This window comes from Pinus tabuliformis, chromosome J (genome assembly GCF_031772625.1).
Source record: "Pinus tabuliformis cultivar Carrire ecotype Pingquan chromosome J, CPIR1, whole genome shotgun sequence".
Lineage (NCBI taxonomy): Eukaryota > Viridiplantae > Streptophyta > Pinopsida > Pinales > Pinaceae > Pinus > Pinus tabuliformis.
In genome coordinates, this window is record NC_142295.1 from 187,218,186 (window position 1) to 187,237,154 (window position 18,969).

The window sequence follows — 18,969 nt, forward strand, 5'->3', positions numbered from 1 at the left end:
TCTCCAAATTATTTACCTTGAATCATTTATCATTTTATTTGTCTTGTAAATCTAGTACCGTCAAAATTAAATACCACTTAATCTTATACTTATATGGATTTCAATTATTTTCTTTAAAAACAATATAACAATGTTGTGTTACTTAATAAAAATGCTCCATAAAATAGAATTCTTTAAATACATTTTAGATACAACTAGTAAGCGAATTAACTTCTTGTATTTTTTCAATACTTTTAATTTATATTTTTCCCATGAATGGAATGTCTTTAAATGGATCTTTAATATAACAAACAAAAACACACAAATTGACAACTTATTTTTTTCTCACTTTTAATTTATCATGATACGATGGAGTTCAACCAATTGATAACTTGTTATTTATTTATCTCTATACCATGAAAGTACAAGCAAATTGACAACTTGTTTTTGACTTATCTTCATGAAAATATAAACAAATTGACAACTTGTTTTTTCTTTGACTTCTAATGTATCTTTTTGTATCTTTATACCATGAAAGTACAAGCAAATTGACAACTTATTTTTGACTTATCTTCATTAAAATACAAACAAATTGAGAACTTGTTTTTCTTTTTACTTCTAATCTATCTAATGTGAGGAAACTACAAAACAACTTATACTATAAATAAATTATTTAAAATAATAAAATAAAAATAAAATTGTGAAATTGTGAAATTCTTGCGAATAAAAAACCTAAGGCGTGGATTCATTGAATGTGATCTATCAATAAATTTAGCAAACTCTTAAGAATAAAAAACCTAAAGCATGAAGGCCATCTGGCAATGTCAATACTTTAAGATATATCCATGAAATCTTAATGCATATTCTAAAAAAAGTGAGCCAGCACTAGACAAATTCTTCTCTTCAATCACCCCTAATTTGTTGGTGTGAAATTAAGGCATTGGTTGCTTAGTTGTCTTTGTGGTATGAAATCACAAAAGGGTGGAACGAAAAGACAACGTCAATAAACTCTACGATCAGCCAAGAAAAGCATGGTTTTGTTCCCATCATACTCTACGACCTACTACATACGATCGCTTTTCAAACCGTTGTGTATATTCCATCGGTGTACATTCAAAACCCTAATTTCGTTTTGGAATATATACACTACTTCATGCCTATCCGCGTGAGGGGCTAGATGGACTGAGCAGCCTAATGATGTATTTTTTTTTCTCTAATCTAGTATGGTTTTTTTGGTGATTATAATATTTTATTGTTTAAATAGTTTAATTAAAGATGGAAAAAAATTTGGCCATATTTTGTTGACAATTTTCAAATTATAATAATAAATTATTTTAAATGTAAAACAACTTTATAAAATAAAATAAATTCCAAATTGTTTTTAATTTTTTTTTTAAATCATAGAAAATTAACCGACTTTAAAATTTTCCATAGATTCAACTGAAAATCGATCGTCTTTAAAATACTTCGAGAGGGTCAGACAGATACCGATAAGCCCAACATGTAGACCTGTCTCTCTCATAATGCGACGAAAGGGAGAGCATCTCGTCACAGTGATCGTCCAGAAAAGCCAATGTAAAATGGGAATTTATCTGCATTTAGTCCGTTTTTTCGCCCGAAATTTATGCGAACCACGTGAAGTGTCCTCCAGATTCGCCGTATATGACAATATCATCCATTTCGTTTGTCTCATAGGGTGACCAGAATCGCTTGTGGAATTTAGAGTCGCAATCCAGATATTTATACGAGAAAATTTATGCTTTTATCTCTTTGCATCGGTCAATCTGAATTTTATTACCTTAAGTCAGAAGGATAAGAGACTTCATGTCAGATTACGTATTTCTAATTGAGAAACTTGATTTTGGAATCAACATGTATTTTTGTTGGTGCAGTAGTTTAACGAGTAGGCTTTTTATCCTCTGTTCAATCAAATTTTTTATTATTAGGTTATATTTTCTAATTGATTTTATAGTTTCGTAGATTCTCCACATTGATGAATCTATTTTTGAAATATCACTAAATTTTTAGTCATTTAATTTAGAAGGAAAAGCCGAAAACTCTGCAACTTATATTAAAGCTTGTTGGCTTTTTAAGATTTTGACAGAGTTGAAATTTATAAACATTAATCAATCTCTAGATTCCTATAATATTTTAAAGAAATTAAACAAAAAGGTAAAGTTAATTATTTCACTTTGTTTTATAATAAAGAAGAGGATGGCCACTCCTATTTGATGAGGAAAAAAAAAAAAAAAAATCAATATTATATTACTATTTTTACTTTAAATTAGGTGAGATGAATTATTAGAGAATACATTTTCTCAATAATTCTCTCTCACACATAAAAGCATGGTAAAAGCAATTATTTGGGAATGTAATATTATAATTGTAATAATACGTTTTGTCTTATAATTTCTCTCACTGCCCCTCCACACAAATAATTGTCATAGAAAATGTAATTGTAATGCCCTAAAAAATATTACATTTTTTTGCAATAATTTCTCCCAAGGGGGGATTTATTTTCTCCAATAATTTCCCCATCCCTTGGAGGATTTATAAGGCAAGGTCTAGGCACGGCAGGAATTATTGGAAAACTGTAATATTCGTAAATGTAGAGTGTGAGGAATAATTGGGGAAAATGAATACTATACAAATATAATATTTGTGAGGTTTACATTTATGACATTTGGTGGAGAGATTTAATGGGGAAATGTAATATTACATTATAATGTAATATTTGTGACTGCAAAAGTGAAGGGAATTATCAGGTAAAATGTAATATTATACCTAATAATTCTCCACCCCTTGTATCATAACATTACATCTTTTCCAAAGCATTATAATATTACATTTCTTTCAATAATTATCCCCACCCTCACAAGTATTACACTTATTGAAGAAAATGTAATATGATAATCTATTTATAATATTACATTCTCCCCAATACATTATAATAGTACATTTTTCCCCAAAAATTCCCAACATCTCTTTTCTTCCAAAGGGAAAAGTGTAATGTTATAAAATAGTTTTAATAATATAATATTACTTTTTTTTTTAAGTATAATTCCTCACACCACCTAAAATTTGGGAAATTATTAGGGAAAATGTACTAAAGAAAATTACATTATAATGTAATTATGATATTACATTTTCCGAGACAACTCTCCCCACCCCCACCATGCTATAAAATATAATATCTAATATTTGTGAGATCCAGGAATTAGTGGGGAAAATTAATATTATAATATTTACATGTGTAGCTGAAAGTGGGATGTTTGGAATTGTTGGGAAAATGTAATTACATTATAGTATTATATTTTCCCTAATAATTCTTCTAATCTTGTAATTATTATATTGAATATTTCTCATTAATTCTCTTCACCTCTTAGCGAGAGACCCACAATTCTTCCATCAAATTTTCAAAATATTCTAAATTTTATAATTGAATTATGTCAAATATATTTTCACAAAAACTATAATAAAAAATACAATGCTAATTAATATAAATCATCATTACCAAATTCCCCATTGTATTGATAAAATACATCTCTATTATATAGAATTTATGATCAAATTTGATTCTTAAATTTTGGTAGCGTCACACTTATTCCTTACCTTTATTATCTGTTTTACATATATATTCAATTAGATTCCCTTATAGAAATGAATAATCTATCATTTTATGAGTGATCATAATAAATAAAGATGTAAATTTTCGTGTCATGTGATTTTAAAAAAATATAACTAAAATTTTGATCCATAAAAAGATATACATGAATTTTTTCTTAATAGGATAATTTTACTAAAATTTCTACTACTTTATTTGGTTTTAAAATCATTTTACTAAAATTTATTTTATTTTATTTGGTTTTAAAAACAGTATTTAAATTGAAATTTATATCTTATTTAAGAATACTTTTATTATCATGATTTTTTTTTTAAACTAAATGAAACCTATGTAACCATATGATTAATAAGGAGAAAGTTAATAGGATTAAGAAACATAAACTTTAAATTGATTATAAGAGATAATAAAACATTAAAAATAGTGATGAATTTGATAATATAATGACAAATTTTAACTGAATTGAAAAGTTGTATTTTGAATCTAACAAATGTGGTATAAAGTAAAGAGCCATGACTGTAGAAACAAAATGGAAAACCACTCTGCAAAACCAATGCATTCTTTGATGGATCTTTAGCGTACTCACGTGCCGGTCAAGCATGCTACATTAATATAAATTTAAGTTAGCGGTTCGATTTTTTTAATGAGATTAGTTGGTGATGTTTTATTCCATTACGTTGGGTATTGATATTTCTTTATATAATAATGCATTGTTATAATTATCTTTAACATTTCATAATGCCATAAATAGTTAGGACCAGCAAACTATCAAAAAGGAGGACTATAACCATTAGCACCATGCCATAAATTGTTAGGACCAGCAAATTATCCAAAAGGAAGACTATAACCATTAGCACAATGAGTTAGAAAAGGGGGAAATGATGAATTTTTGTATAGTAACGAGTATTTGTAAGGAGGAATGCGTAGCAATTTTCAAAATAATTCATGACATCTTAAATGGCGTGGAGCAACGTCCATGGAAAAGAAACTGCATATCAATTTTCTATTTTTAGTTCTTGGTTTTTATGGCTTTTTTTAAGTGGCAGGAGGAAGTAGAGAACTTCAATGAAAAGGAAGAGACCAGAAGAACTTCGAGATTTCATTGCAGAAAAAAGTCTTGAGTTTAATATTTAAAATTATGGTATTCTTTTAATTTTCGAAATAATGGTAAATATTGAATATTTAAATATTGAATATTATTGATGATAATTGATTAAATTATTTTTTAATTATTTAAAAAAGAAATATATATATATATATATATATATATATATATATATATATATATATATATAAAATTGTAAGTGATATTTCAATTAATTTGATTTATTATATAAATAATAAATAGTTTAAATATAGTAATTATAAAATTTGTAGTTTAATTAGTTTACAATTTTATTCACAAAATAATAAAAAAATTGGTAGGATTTGAAAAAGTATGTAGAAATTTTTAGAAATTTCAGTTATAATTATTAAGCTTTAGGACTTTGGGTGCCTTGGTTTTTTTAATGGTGTTAAATTTATTTCCACCCTAAAAAATGATTCAAACATTCCTAGAATTGGGTTTTTCTTTAAATCACCAAATTCTTACAAGAATTTTCTGGCAAAATTGTGGCTACTATTAACAACACCATTATAAAATCGTAGTTTTTCAATAATATATAAATAGATATAAAACTCAATAAAAAAAAAAGTTTTATATGTGAATTGTATCTTTGAATTACTGCACTTTACCTAGTTTAATTGTAACTTCTTCATAAAAGTGCACTTTATTATGAGAGTGGGGTTAAGTGTAACTTCATCATAAAAGTACTCAAGAGGATGAAATCATATGAAAATAATCATTTTTAGGATAGATAGGAATAAGTAGCTTAGAGTAGACTTCTACAATATAACATAAAGTTTTAGAAGATGAAATACATTATTAGTTTATAATTGCAAAATCTTTACTATACAATATAGTAGTGTTAGAAAAGATTTTCAAAAAGAAAAAGGCAAAAGAAGAAATTAGTGTGAAATCTTGTCATCATAGAGAGAGAAGTGTTATCACTAAAAAAATTGATCACCTAACTAAATTGTTATGATTATCAAAATATACCTATGTGGTATTTCACACATTAAATCCATGAAATTATCCCAAATAGCCATTGTTTCTAAATTATTTTCATCAAATCAAATTTTATTTTCTCCATCCATTTACATGAAAATAATTTAACAAATCAATTATGTATGAATTAATTTCATCAAAATAATTTTCTTGATTTAGTTACCCATAATAAAAATTATAAACTATTTTTTGAAATTTTTCTCTCATATTTAATCAATAAAAATAAAAGAATTAAAAGAGCATTACATCTTGATTTGATCCAATAATATTTTTTTTATTATTAAACTCATACCAAATTTAATCACTATTTTGGTACAAACATAGAATGTTTTCACCTTCATTCCACATAACATTGTCATTGCCAAACATTTTATCTTATGTTTTCTTATCTCATCCATTTTGAGCTCTTACTTTACATTTATCCATATAAGAAACAGAATTCATTGTCCAAGGAGATATATTCAAAGAAAAAATACCAAATAGGTTGAAAAAAAAAACCTATTCTTTTATAAACCTCTTTACATATGTAATTTAAGCATTTCCTTGGGAAATGGAAGTTTTGTTAATCTTTTAATTTTATTGTTCTAATTTAATTTTTTTAATACCTTTATTTTTATTCAGTAGCATTTGTTATAATGGTAATCCATTTTGTTTCTTAGTTTATAATCCACATTTGTTTGTACTCTAGTTGCAACCACTAGCAATATGCTTTTTTCTAATTTTTATTGCAAACAACCACTAACAAATTGACAAATTCATTAGGAATCTAAGTCATTTTCAATTTTTTTTGTACACATGGGTAACATTTCTTTTCCCCTTATTTTCCTTTCATTTTAGAATATTTTTGTTTGTTCTATTCTTATCAACTACTTTTGTCATTATTTCAAGTTACAGATTCTGAAAATCAATAGAAGAAACCTAGACACAAACGTTCGAACGTCAACAATCCTTGTATTAGCCAATGCAATGATTGGGAGCCAAAACTACTTTGAACAAACACGTATGAATAGGGGAAAACCTACATCCCCAAGGTAGAAAACTAGGTAATTTTCTATATAGGAAAGAAAATCTAAAATTTCTACAACTTTAGATTTATTTTTTATCACTAACCTGTTTCACATGGTTTTTTGCTTCTATTTTCAATTGGAAATTAGTGAATTAAACCTATTTTGATACTATATATAAATATATGGAACAAAACCTCTAGGGGGGTTTAAGTACTTGTCTACCAAAACAATCCCAAGAAACGTGTAGGTTGTTTCTTGTTGTATATTGTTAAGAATCAATTATATAAGTTTTTTAGTATTATTTATATCTTCATTCCATCAATATTTGGAATAATAATGACTTCTCTATGAGTAAACTATTCCATTAAGCTCCTTTTCGAAACCCCCCTCATTTCTAGACTTTTTAACGCTATGTATTTTTCATTTGCAACCAAAAAGTAGCTTTATTCACTACAATAGTTTTAGAGAATGTATATCTTAGGATAGTAGAAATATTCCAATTTTATTCCTACTAAATCGTCCACCCATTAAGTCTTCCTTATTTTACACTTTGAGATTGTTTGAAACTTGTTAAGCTAGAAAAGACTCTGGATTTAAGACCTCTGTGGTCAATATCTTGTAACTTAGAAATCAGAGAACCCACAGTAAAAACCATTTTTTCGTCAACGTTTCAAATCCCAACAGGGATCCATCATCAGGACTATTTTGAATGTTGATAGTAGAAGAGCTCAATTGCGAGATTTAAATAGTTATGAGGTGATCTTGATTTGTTTTAAGGAAAAGACTCTACTGTGTGGTTGATTTAATTTAGCTTACATTTCTCTATTGTTTAGTTAAATTTTATTTATTAAAAAGTGTAATATTTTCTTTAATTTCAATCATTTAAATTCTTAATTAGCCAGATCACATGTGCACACATTCACCCACCTAATCAAATGTTTGGTTCTAGACCCCCAATTGAGGCCTAAAATTAACTCTATTTTAAGCAACATTTAAATCCCACTTGGTAAACAAAATAATTTTTTAGTTATGTTAAGACTATGGGCATAGGAATAAAAAAAACTCCCCTTGGTCATTGTCACATTGAGACATAGAAGTTGACTATTAGATAAATTCAAAATTTTCACCCTCTAGTCTTCATAACACCCATCAAAGGAAGAAACATGTGAAGTAAATAAGGATTAGATATACAATATTGTGGTTCCCCTTAAGGCTCTCGATTGTTTTATTAAATTTAGATTCATGATTGGCACCCAAAAGATCATATATGGGTGCCTTCATTGGAGGAAGATAACCGAGTTTCCAATCTCTACCCTATAGGTCATGGTTGTGGGAATAAATTACACATGGGATAGATTCTTATGGGTTAATTGGACTTCACCATCTCTTGATTCTAAAGGAAACATTTCTCCATGCCTTCACTCAACCTTTCCAAGCATGATTACCCAACATCTAAGTTGTTTGGAAGGGCACCTTTAAACATAGTCTAGGACTTTTTTGTAGCAGAGTTGATCTATTAGGACACATTCTCTTTTCTTTCATAGGATTAATATTGCATGTAGTAGGTTGACATAACCATTCAAATAAAATCACTTTACACAACCTAAGCATGAAGTGACTATCTTGTGTTTGTTATTTTCTTACTTAATCCATCACCTCATCCCTTTATCCTTCTAGATTCAACCTTATATTGTAATGTGAACCTTGTCCTAACACCATGTATATTACAAGGTGAATGTCATGGAAATTGAGAGGTTTCCACCACTACGTTCTTATTAGATGAACTATCACACCTTTCCAATGAGTTAGGGTCAAACACCCTAGCTCATATCTGGATCTAGCTCTTCTAAGTCTCATAATTCATCATCTTTTAGTTCCACCTCACCCCAACCTCATAACCCAATAGTGGGATTTAATCCTAGCCCTAATTTTAGCCTCATGTAGGTGGTAATCGATCTAATGCCAATGATAATGTTGCCTCCAATGCAGATACCAATAATAGAACCACCAAAGGAACCAATGTTCCTCAACCTTTTGTGTCATTTATGGCTCATTTGAACCTGTGGGATTTGAACCAGCTAATAAATGATCCCCTCCACCATGATCCAAATTAGTCATGGATTTCAATTAAGCTTCCCTCAGATATGCCCAAGTTTGAGGCTAACTCTAGGGAGGATCCTTCCAACAACATGTTCTTCTTCCATGTGGTGTTCATCAAACTCCATAACACAAGATTCAGTGTCTCTTTGACTATTTCAATGCACTCTTGTTAGTTTTGTTTTTAAAGGGATTTTGACCAACCCCATGGAACTCATTTAAAATTTGCATCCATTGAGAATGGCTTCCTAATTAATTTCAGATACAAGTATACCACAATATCCAAATTGAGATTTTGACTACTTATTGTTCAACTGGTGTCACTCACATAACTAATCAAACCTAAGTCTTCATTGATTAGTTTCTTAAATATCTCCTTCTTCCCATCAAATTTTCCAATATTTAAGGAATAGACCATTCAAAAGACCCAACAATAAGATTTAATCTATTCCTAACTAGGATATTTTGTACTTTTAAAATAATATCTTTAAAGTGATAAAATCAAAGCATCAAAGAAATATAGTATTATATTATCCTATTTAGTAATAACAAAAAATATAAAATAATTGAATAAAAAATCATAAATTATATATTGTCATCTTATCTCATAACTTTAAAGTGGTAGAATTAAAAGATAAAATTAGAAAACCTCTTAAAAGTAAGAAACATAAAGGATGGGATTCACTAAAGGTGATCCATCAATGTCGATTCTTAATATACATCTTAATCAAAGTGAGACAGCAATAGGCAATTTTTTCTCGTCTATAACACGATGTGTTCTCTTCTATAACCTATAATTTGTTGATGTGTAATGAAAGCATCGAAACCAATCCTTGTTAAGTTTTTTGTTGTCTTTGTTATATGATATCACTGGAGTGGTGAGTGGGGTGAAATATAAATTCAATGCACTCCATGATCAGCCAACTAAACCATGGATTTGTTCCCATCCTACTCTACAACTCACCCTACTACTATGTCTTGTAGCAGCTGCAACACCGTGCAAAATTTTGGCCTACACTCAAATTTTGGAGCCTATTGTGGATCCTATGATGGGTCATTCCTTAGTCACTTATCGGTTAGCTGATGATTTCAAGCTCCCTTCTTCGATCTTAAGATTTCGTTCACACTTTTATCTTTATATAGAAAGTGTCATCTTTAGGCATAGGATTTATCACTTGCCATGCAAAGGGAAGTTTTGGTTTGCTTCAAGGGGAAATATTTGTGAAAATGAGTTGTTCTCATCATATAGACATGTTTCACACTCATTTCCAAAGTTTCACACACTATTACACAAGTGTCATCATTATCCTCACAAAGTCTATCATTGAAGCCTCACTTTTGTAAGTTACCACAAAGGTTGTTTCACAAAGCAAAGCATGTTTTCATATGTTTTGGATGATCTATGTTGTATCACTAAGTGTCCAAGTGTGTGGTCACAATCAATTTCTATCACTGTTCACATATATTCCATTGATCCCAAACTTAGCCAAATTCCAGAAAATTCCTAGCAACATAGCCTCATCCAACCTGCCTAAACTGCGCACTTCATGTCTACAACCCTCAAGTTTTTTCCTCGCCTGTTGGAACTATGTAATGCACAAAAATCCTGACCTCCCTTGGAATCTAAAACTACACAAATGCTTCCTCTAGTGTCCTTCCCTCAGCTGGAACTCACTACCTTTAGAAATTGTGCGGTTATGTCCCCTAAGGCTCTTAGCTACCTAATCCCCCTTGCCTCCTGAAATTGTACAGTTTGTCCTCTCAAGGCCCCATCCCGTAGCAGCCACTGCTTGCTTGAACTATGCAACTTTGTCCCTCAGTGGGCACCACGCAAATGTTTCCATCAGTGGGCATTGTGCAATCTTATCGCATAGTCCAGCCCAGTCACTGAGCCTTCTCCCCCCTTACGTTATACCAATTCCGGCTTAGTCAATGGATTATCATGCAACATATTAGACTAGGGGTTTATCAAACTCATGTCATCTTGTCATGAGTGGATTATAGATACATGAATTCTACCAGGCTATGGCAATATGATTACGAAGGAGATGGAGAAGGAGGACATGCCAGATAACACTCAAGGAGCTAAGGAGAAGAAATAATTATCAGATAAGAAGACCAAGGAACCCAGGGTATGATAGAATATTAGGACCGCATCAAGATTCCATCTTATTAACAACCGTTTGGAGGGTAGTTACAGAAAATAAAGAACGTCTCATAAAGTTGAAATACACCTCTTAGTGTAGTGTGAATGACAGCTTATCATTGTCATAACATTATATCTTCGATGACATGTATGGTTGAAAACACTAAAATGCATTCCATGTGTTTTCTCTAAGTCTTTTGCTCCCTTTCACTTTTTTGATCAAATATCGTCTCTCGGCATATTTGACTGTTATGACATATTTGCGAGCCTTTTCTGGTGGTTTCTAAGGTCAACCTCTTTGTATATGAGTTTTCCTGACCATGTAAACACCTATCGCACTCATACACAATGTCTTGAGAACTATCGCATAAGTGTCATCACGGCCACCCTAAAGTCTATCTCAAGTGTCACACTTGTCACTTCTTGGCCTAAGAAAGTCACATAGAGGGAAATGCTTTGTTTGTTCTCCTAGTGTTCTATGTTTTTATGTCGTCAAAGTATGTTAAGTGTGTGATCACATCATGAGTCAATATCCCTCCTGCACTTATCCATTTTTTGGAAAATCTTCCCGACCGGGCAACTCAGCTTAACCGGGCCCCGCCTAAGCGACACACTGCATAGTCTCAACCCTTAGGGATGTGATCTTACTACCTAGAACTACATAGTGCACAGTTACTTTCCTCCAAGGAAGTTTTATTGTGCAATTCATAACCCAACAGGCTTCCTTCACCCTTAGAATTGCACAGCAAATCCTCCTATTCTGACTTGAACTATGTACTTCACACTTTCAGTACTCAAGCTTTCTCTTTCCTATTCGAAGAGAGCCCAGCCTCTCTTGGCCTCCATAACTATGCATATGTGTCCTCTAGTGACCCTCCTTTAGTTGGAGCTCACTATCCTCAAAAACTACGCAGATGGGTTCTCCAAGCCTCTCTGCTGACCACTCCTCCTTGCCTCCAAAAACTATGCAAATTTGTCTCCCAAGTTCTTGTCCTGCATCAACCACTGTCTACCTAAACTATGCAATCTTGACTCCCAGTGGCCACTGTGCAATTTTTCTCCCCAGTGGGGAGATAAAATGTGAACAGAATTGAAAAGAAAGAGATGTAGCTCTCAGGTGTGGCCTGCACCTAGAGACTACACTCACCAAAACAGAGAGATCACTCTCGTACACTCTATCCTTCATCAATGAAAGATTACGTCATTAAATACAACACTAGGAATTAGGAAGTTGCAACCAAACCCCTAAACTCTAGGAACTAATCCTAAACTAGGGAGAATGTTACAATAATGTAACCATTTTCTTCATTAATACAAAATAATATTAATTATTTTCAACTCCCCCCCTTAATGGAGAAAGGGTTCTCCTGGACTCCTAGCATCCTTCTAAACAATTCAAATTTCACACATGCAAGTGGCTTTGTAAAAATATCAGCTAAATTGTCACAAGTTTTACAATATTCAACAGCAATTTCTTTTGACTGTATTTTCTCTCTAACAAAATGGAACTGAGTGTCTATATGTTTGGTGTTTTTGTGAAACACTGGATTGTATGCCAATTTAATGGTGCTCTGGTTGTCACTTTTGATGGAAGTGGGATTCTTCTGTTTTTTTCCTGTATCTTTGAGAAGCCTTCTCAACCAGATCGCTTCACACGTTGCTACACACAATGCTTGATACTCAGCTTCACACGATGACAAGGCTACAGTACTTTGCTTCTTGCTACTCCATGCTATGACCCCGGATCCTATGTTGAATGTGTAACCTGTGATGGACCTCTGATCATCCAAGTTACCTGCCCAATCTGTGTCTGAAGAACCTGCTAGAGTAACATCAGATGCGGCAATGTATAAAATACCATAATTAACAGTACCACAAAGATACCGCAACACGCTTTTTGTTGCTACCCAGTGACTTTCAAGCAGTTTCGACATGAATTGGCTCAACACACTAACAGAGTATGCCAAGTCAGGTCTGGTTGTTGTAAGATAAATCAAGCTGCCAACCAGTTGTCTGTACATTGTAGCATCTACCTCTTTAGTGCCATTGTCATTGCTCAACTTCAGATTCTGCTGCAAATGTGTCGCTGCTGATCTACACTGATCCATACCAAACTTTTCCAACAGATTTCTGGCATACTTCCCTTGGGTAAGAAAAGTTTTCCCAGTATCTCTTGCATACTTCTAATCCCAGACAGCAGTGAAGAGTTCCAAGATCTTTCATCTCAAAAACTTGTGCCATAAGCCTTTTGATTCCTCTAATTAAAACATCTGCATTTCCTGTTATAATCATGTCATCCACATACAAAGAAATCAAAATAATCTTCCCCTGATTATTGTACTTGGTATACAAATTTGGGTCATTTAAACTTCTATGGAAGCCATGCTCTACAAAGAAAGAATCAACCTTTTCGTACCAAGACCTGGGTGCTTGCTTTAAACCATATAAAGCCTTTTTCAATCTGCAAACAAGATGTTCCTGCCCCTGCTTTGCAAATCCTTCTGGCTATACTATGTAAATTTCCTCTTTTAAATCACCATTTAAAAATGCAGATTTAACATCAAGTTGGTGTAATTCCCAATTACATTTAGTAGCTAAAGCAATAAGCATTCTGATTGTATTTAACTTTGCTACAGGTGCAAAAGTATCATCAAAATCTATACCTTCCTGCTGTGAATATCCTTTTGCAACTAGCCTAGCTTTTAATTTATCTATACTTCCATCTGCATTCATTTTTGGTTTAAACAGCCATTTACATCCTATGGGTGTTTAATTCTTAGGCAACTCAACTAAATCCCAAGTATCATTTCTAAGAATTGATTCCATCTCTTCATTCATTGCAGCTCTCCATTCCTTAAATTGACTAGCTTCTTTGTAATTAGAGGGTTCTACGATGTTCAAAACCTTTGACATCAAAGCATAGTCTCTTAATTTTACTGGTAATTGAGTCTTCCTACCTGATCTCCTTGGTAGGGGACTTACCTCAAATTTGTTTTCTTTTGCTATAACTATGTTTGCATTATCACCTTCTTGTTGTTCTTCTTTTTGCTCTTCTTTCTGCTCTTGCTCTCTTTCATCCTCGCTGCTTTCCTCCAACAACAATGGAATGTGCCAATCATCACCAACGTCATCTTTCCCTTCCTGTACCTATTCATGAAACACTACATCCCTGCTTGCAAATGTCTTATGAGACTCGGGACTGTATAATTTATATGCTTTAAATTTTGTGCCATAACCAACAAAGATGCATCTAACTGCTTTAGTGTCTGATTTCTTTCTATCAGCTTTGGGTATATGGGAAAATTCTTTTGACCCAAATACTCTTAGATGGTTTACTGCTGGTTTAAATCCATATAGAGCTTCAAAAGGGGTTTGGAATCCAAGATACCTGGTAGGACTTTTGTTCTTCAAATATACAACAGTGTTGATAACCTCTGCCCAAAAACTATTAGACAGACCCTTACCTTGTAGCATGCTCCTTGCGCACTCCACCAAGGTTCTGTTTTTGCGATCTGCAACTCCATTCTGCTATGGTGTGTGTGGCACTGTATACTATTGAACAATCCTGTGAAATTTGCAGAATTTCATGAATTCCCTTAGCTTGTATTCTCCCCCTTGATCAGATCGGCGAATTTTTATACTCTTACCAAATTGTTTTTCCACCAAGGTATTAAACTCTATAAAGCACTGGAAAGTCTGACTTTTCTTGTTCAAAAAATAAACCCATGAATATCTAGTGCAGTCATCAATAAATAACAGAATATAATATGCTCCTCCTAGCGACCTTGTCTGCATAGGTCCGCATACATCAGCGTGCACTAGTTCTAAAATATCTGTTTCCTTCCTCCTATCAAGCATAGGAAACTATTCTCTATGCATTTTTCCTAAGGCACATCCATCACAGTTTAACTGAATATTATGAAAGATAGGGAGCCCCTCAACCATACCTTTCTTCTGCAATAACATGAGGTCCTGCAAATTCAAGTGACCGAACCTCTGATGCCAGAGTTGTTCGACTGTCGATCCTCCTGCAACCATGGCTTGCTTTGGTATACTTTTTGTATCCAGTCTGTATAGGCTTCCAACTTGCATGCCTGTTGCAACTATTTCATTCCTGCAATCCTTTATCACACAATGAGTCTTAAAGAAATCGACTTGCATATCTTGATCAGCCATCATGGATACAGATATCAGATTTTTCTTAATTCCAGGTACATATAAAACATTTTCAAGGTGACTAATTTTTCCATTTGGTAACTTGACTGAAATCACCCCATAACCTTTAATCTCATATCCACTATCATCTCCTAGGTATATTTTTGACCCATTTATACTTTCTTCAAGACTATCAAAAAAATCCTTTTTACCTGTCATATGAGAGGATGCTTTGGAATCGACATGCCAAATCTCGTCCTCATTAGATGCTGAAAGGGCACAATCAACTGTGAACAGTCGAACTTCATGACTGAAGTCTTTATCTTCTTCAACAAAGTATCCTCTATGCTTTGCATTTGCCTGCCTCCTCTTTGCATCATCAACCTGCTTCTTATAACATTCACTCTGTATATGACCCTTCTTTCCACAAAAATAACATTTCTTTTCAGAATGATTTGCAAGCATACCTTTATGTGAATGTGAATTCTTATGTGATGTTCCTCCTTTCTGCTTTGATTGCTGCTATGGCTGCTTTCCTTTGAATGATCATCGTTTCACCATCAGCACAAGATCATCACTCTAGGGGTTCAAGTTCTGCCGCCACTCCTCTTCTTGCTGCAAGATCCCTGTGAGATCATCAAATGTAGGCGCTTTCTCCCTTGCCGACAATCCAGTGATGAATGTTTGAAATTCATCTCACAACCCGTTCAATGTGATTGCGACAAGATCAAAGTCAGATACTGTCACTCCGATGTTCCCCAATCCGTCTTTCACATCTTTGATTCGCGCAATAAATGCAGCAGCATCTCATTTTTGTTCATCCTCGTCGAAAATAACTTGCTTTTAAGTGCCAAAACTCGGCTTGTGTTCTGGGTTTGATACAAATTTTGATGGTCGTCCAGATCTCCGTGTACATTTTACAGTCTCTGATGTGCGCAATAATGTTGTCCTTCACAGACATCTTCAGCAAAACTTTCGCCTTGTTCTCTCGTTTATCCCAGTCTTGCTCCTGTGGCCCTTAATTCGGCTTCTGCTCATCGCTTGTAACTATGGACCAAGCATTCGCACCCTCAAGCAAGGTCTGGATCTTAAACTTCCAATTCGTGAAGTTAGATCCATCAAGTTTACCAGACTCGTGAAGGTAAGATTCCATCGTATTACTCATTCTGACCAGATCTACAAAATGAATCTACCCAACAACGAAAAACGATACCTGTTAGATCGATCTGTCACCTCTACCACCGATCTACAGTTTCTGGCAATCCCGCTCCACTGAGAAAATTCAGCATTTTCAATAAAGCCAAAGAATTGATCTGATCAAAATTGATCCGATCTACCTCTCCCAAATAGATCTGCAACTTCGCTGATCTGCACCCCTCGCAAATCGCCAAATGAAGATGAGGCTTCCTGTAGATCCCCTTGAAGGTGACTTGGTGCTCTCCCGAGTGTAAATCCCGCGCCAAGATAAAATCAATGCAAGGCAAAATGTCTGGTACGATTTTCCCCTTAAATTTCTCGCCAATCCAGTATTCTGGCGCTTTGGCGCGATTAATCCCCAAACAATCGCGCCAATTCCACCTCCTGGCGCTACTGTCAGTGCGAAAAGTGCGCCAATCTCCTTTCTACTCAGAAAAAAAATTTCCAAGTCCGAGCCAGGTGTTCTGCAGTCCACCTGCTCAATTGAGTAGAGAGCTCTTGTGTACACACGGCCACAGAGGCACTTCAAGCCACACAGGCAATTCTACCACATAGGCAAGCTAGCTACAAAGGCACTTCAGCCACAAAGGTGACAAAAGATAAGGCTCACCCAATCTGAGCTCTGATACCAAGATAAAATGTGAACAGAATTGAAAAGAAAGAGATGTAGCTCTCAGGTGTGGCCTGCACCTGGAGACTACACTCACCAAAACAGAGAGATCACTCTCGTACACTCTATCCTTCATCAATGAAAGATTACATCATTAAACACAACACTAGGAATTAGGAAGTTGCAACCAAACCCTAAACTCTAGGAACTAATCCTAGACTAGGGAGAATGTTACAACAATGTAACCATTTTCTCCATTAATACAAAATAATATTAATTATTTTCAACTTGGGGATTGTGCTAAAAATAAATTTCCTTACTCAATCATGAGTTGCACTCTACACAGTCTCAATGATTAAGCCCTCTCCCTCTCACCTGGAACTACATAATGTGTAATTACTTGGCCCTCTCTCCCATCCTTTTACTTGTCCTGGGCTTAGTTCCTTCATGGTAATTCATCATATTACACTAGGGATTTTTCAGATTGATGTCTTTCCATCATGAGTGAGTCGCAGAAACAGGTACACTACAAAATGGTGAGATAATGAAGAAGGATAAGGAGGAAAGCATGCCTAGAGACTCACTTTAGTTGAATGAATGAGTGAACCTATTAAGAGAAAGCAAAGGGACACAATTTTGCAACCACATCCCAAGACCGAAAATAATTGAAGGCCCCACTTCATCAAGATATGTGGAGGAGAAGAGAAAGCATATCCAAGAACACATCTATCACTCAGCAGCAATAGTGAATTAACATTTCCACACCATCAAGTCATTCCATGTCATAGTGTTATGTCAAGTAATGTCACGAGTTTTCATATGCCACATCACTATTGTGGGCCATGTATATTGTAAATAAAATGTATTGTAAAGTGAAAGTCAAATGGACACACAATAATATGAAGAGTCGTGTAAGTTGAATAGTCATGAGGGTAGTCAAAGTGTCACAAGCGGAAAACATCACCCTTGGTTATATATACCCCATCATTGAATGAGAAAAGGACTTTTCACCTTGGCTCCTCCCGTAAGGCATCAGAGAGACCAACTAGCTTTGAGGAGCAAGGAGTGGCTCCAATGTCCCACTACTAGGGGCTAGTGATGTATAATGTAAATATGTGTCTTGGAATTGTTTTCTTAATAACATAATCCTTTTAAGGCCACCACATTCTACATGCATGAATTATGAATGTTTGTAAGACTATTTTGTGGACGTTTGTATTTCATGCTTTCCTTCACATGTACTAAGATAGTTGAACTATTTTGGTTAATTTAGTTCTTATCTTGTTGAGAATGTGTTGTAATGACCTCCATTGACGTCTCATCCTTGTGTACTATTCTGTTGGATACTAGATAGATATTTTATTTTTTATTGATTATCACGATTGTCACATCCATTGTGGACTACTCCTCCAGATGTTAGACGAATCTTCCCTTATTTGTTGGTTGTAACGACTGTCACACCCGTTTTGGAATATTTCGCTAGATGCTAGACAAATACTTATAGTTCATGTGTGTCTCTTCCTCGATGGTATTATTACCTCTCACTTAGAGGCTCACAGTTCTCCCTTGTTTTCAGTAAGAGAACCTAGACACAATTGTGTTGCATACTCACCAGGCACACTCAACCTTTCTTTTTGAAGATACCATTACATCACTCTCTTGTGTTGATAGCTAGATCCAAGGAAAATCTTTACGAATTTGGAAACTGAGCCTTTATACTAGATGGGACTCCTACACCAAACGGTGTGAGGTCTGATTGGGACTTCATATCCCAGAGATCCCCCTGGTTGATGGATTTGCAGTACCGTCAACAAAATGGCACTAGAAGGAGGGCCAAACAACAGGTTGTGCCCATTACATATGGTTTGAATCTCTTATTTAAAATAGATCTTCCCCAAATCATAATCCTGGGATGTTTTTCTAAAGATATTAATTGTATCATCCCTGTGGAAATTATTCATATCTTATTCGATTTTAAGTTTGATGGTGAGGGTGAATCAACGTTTTGCAAACATTTATTTCAAGTTGTATGTCTTTGTATTTCTCACA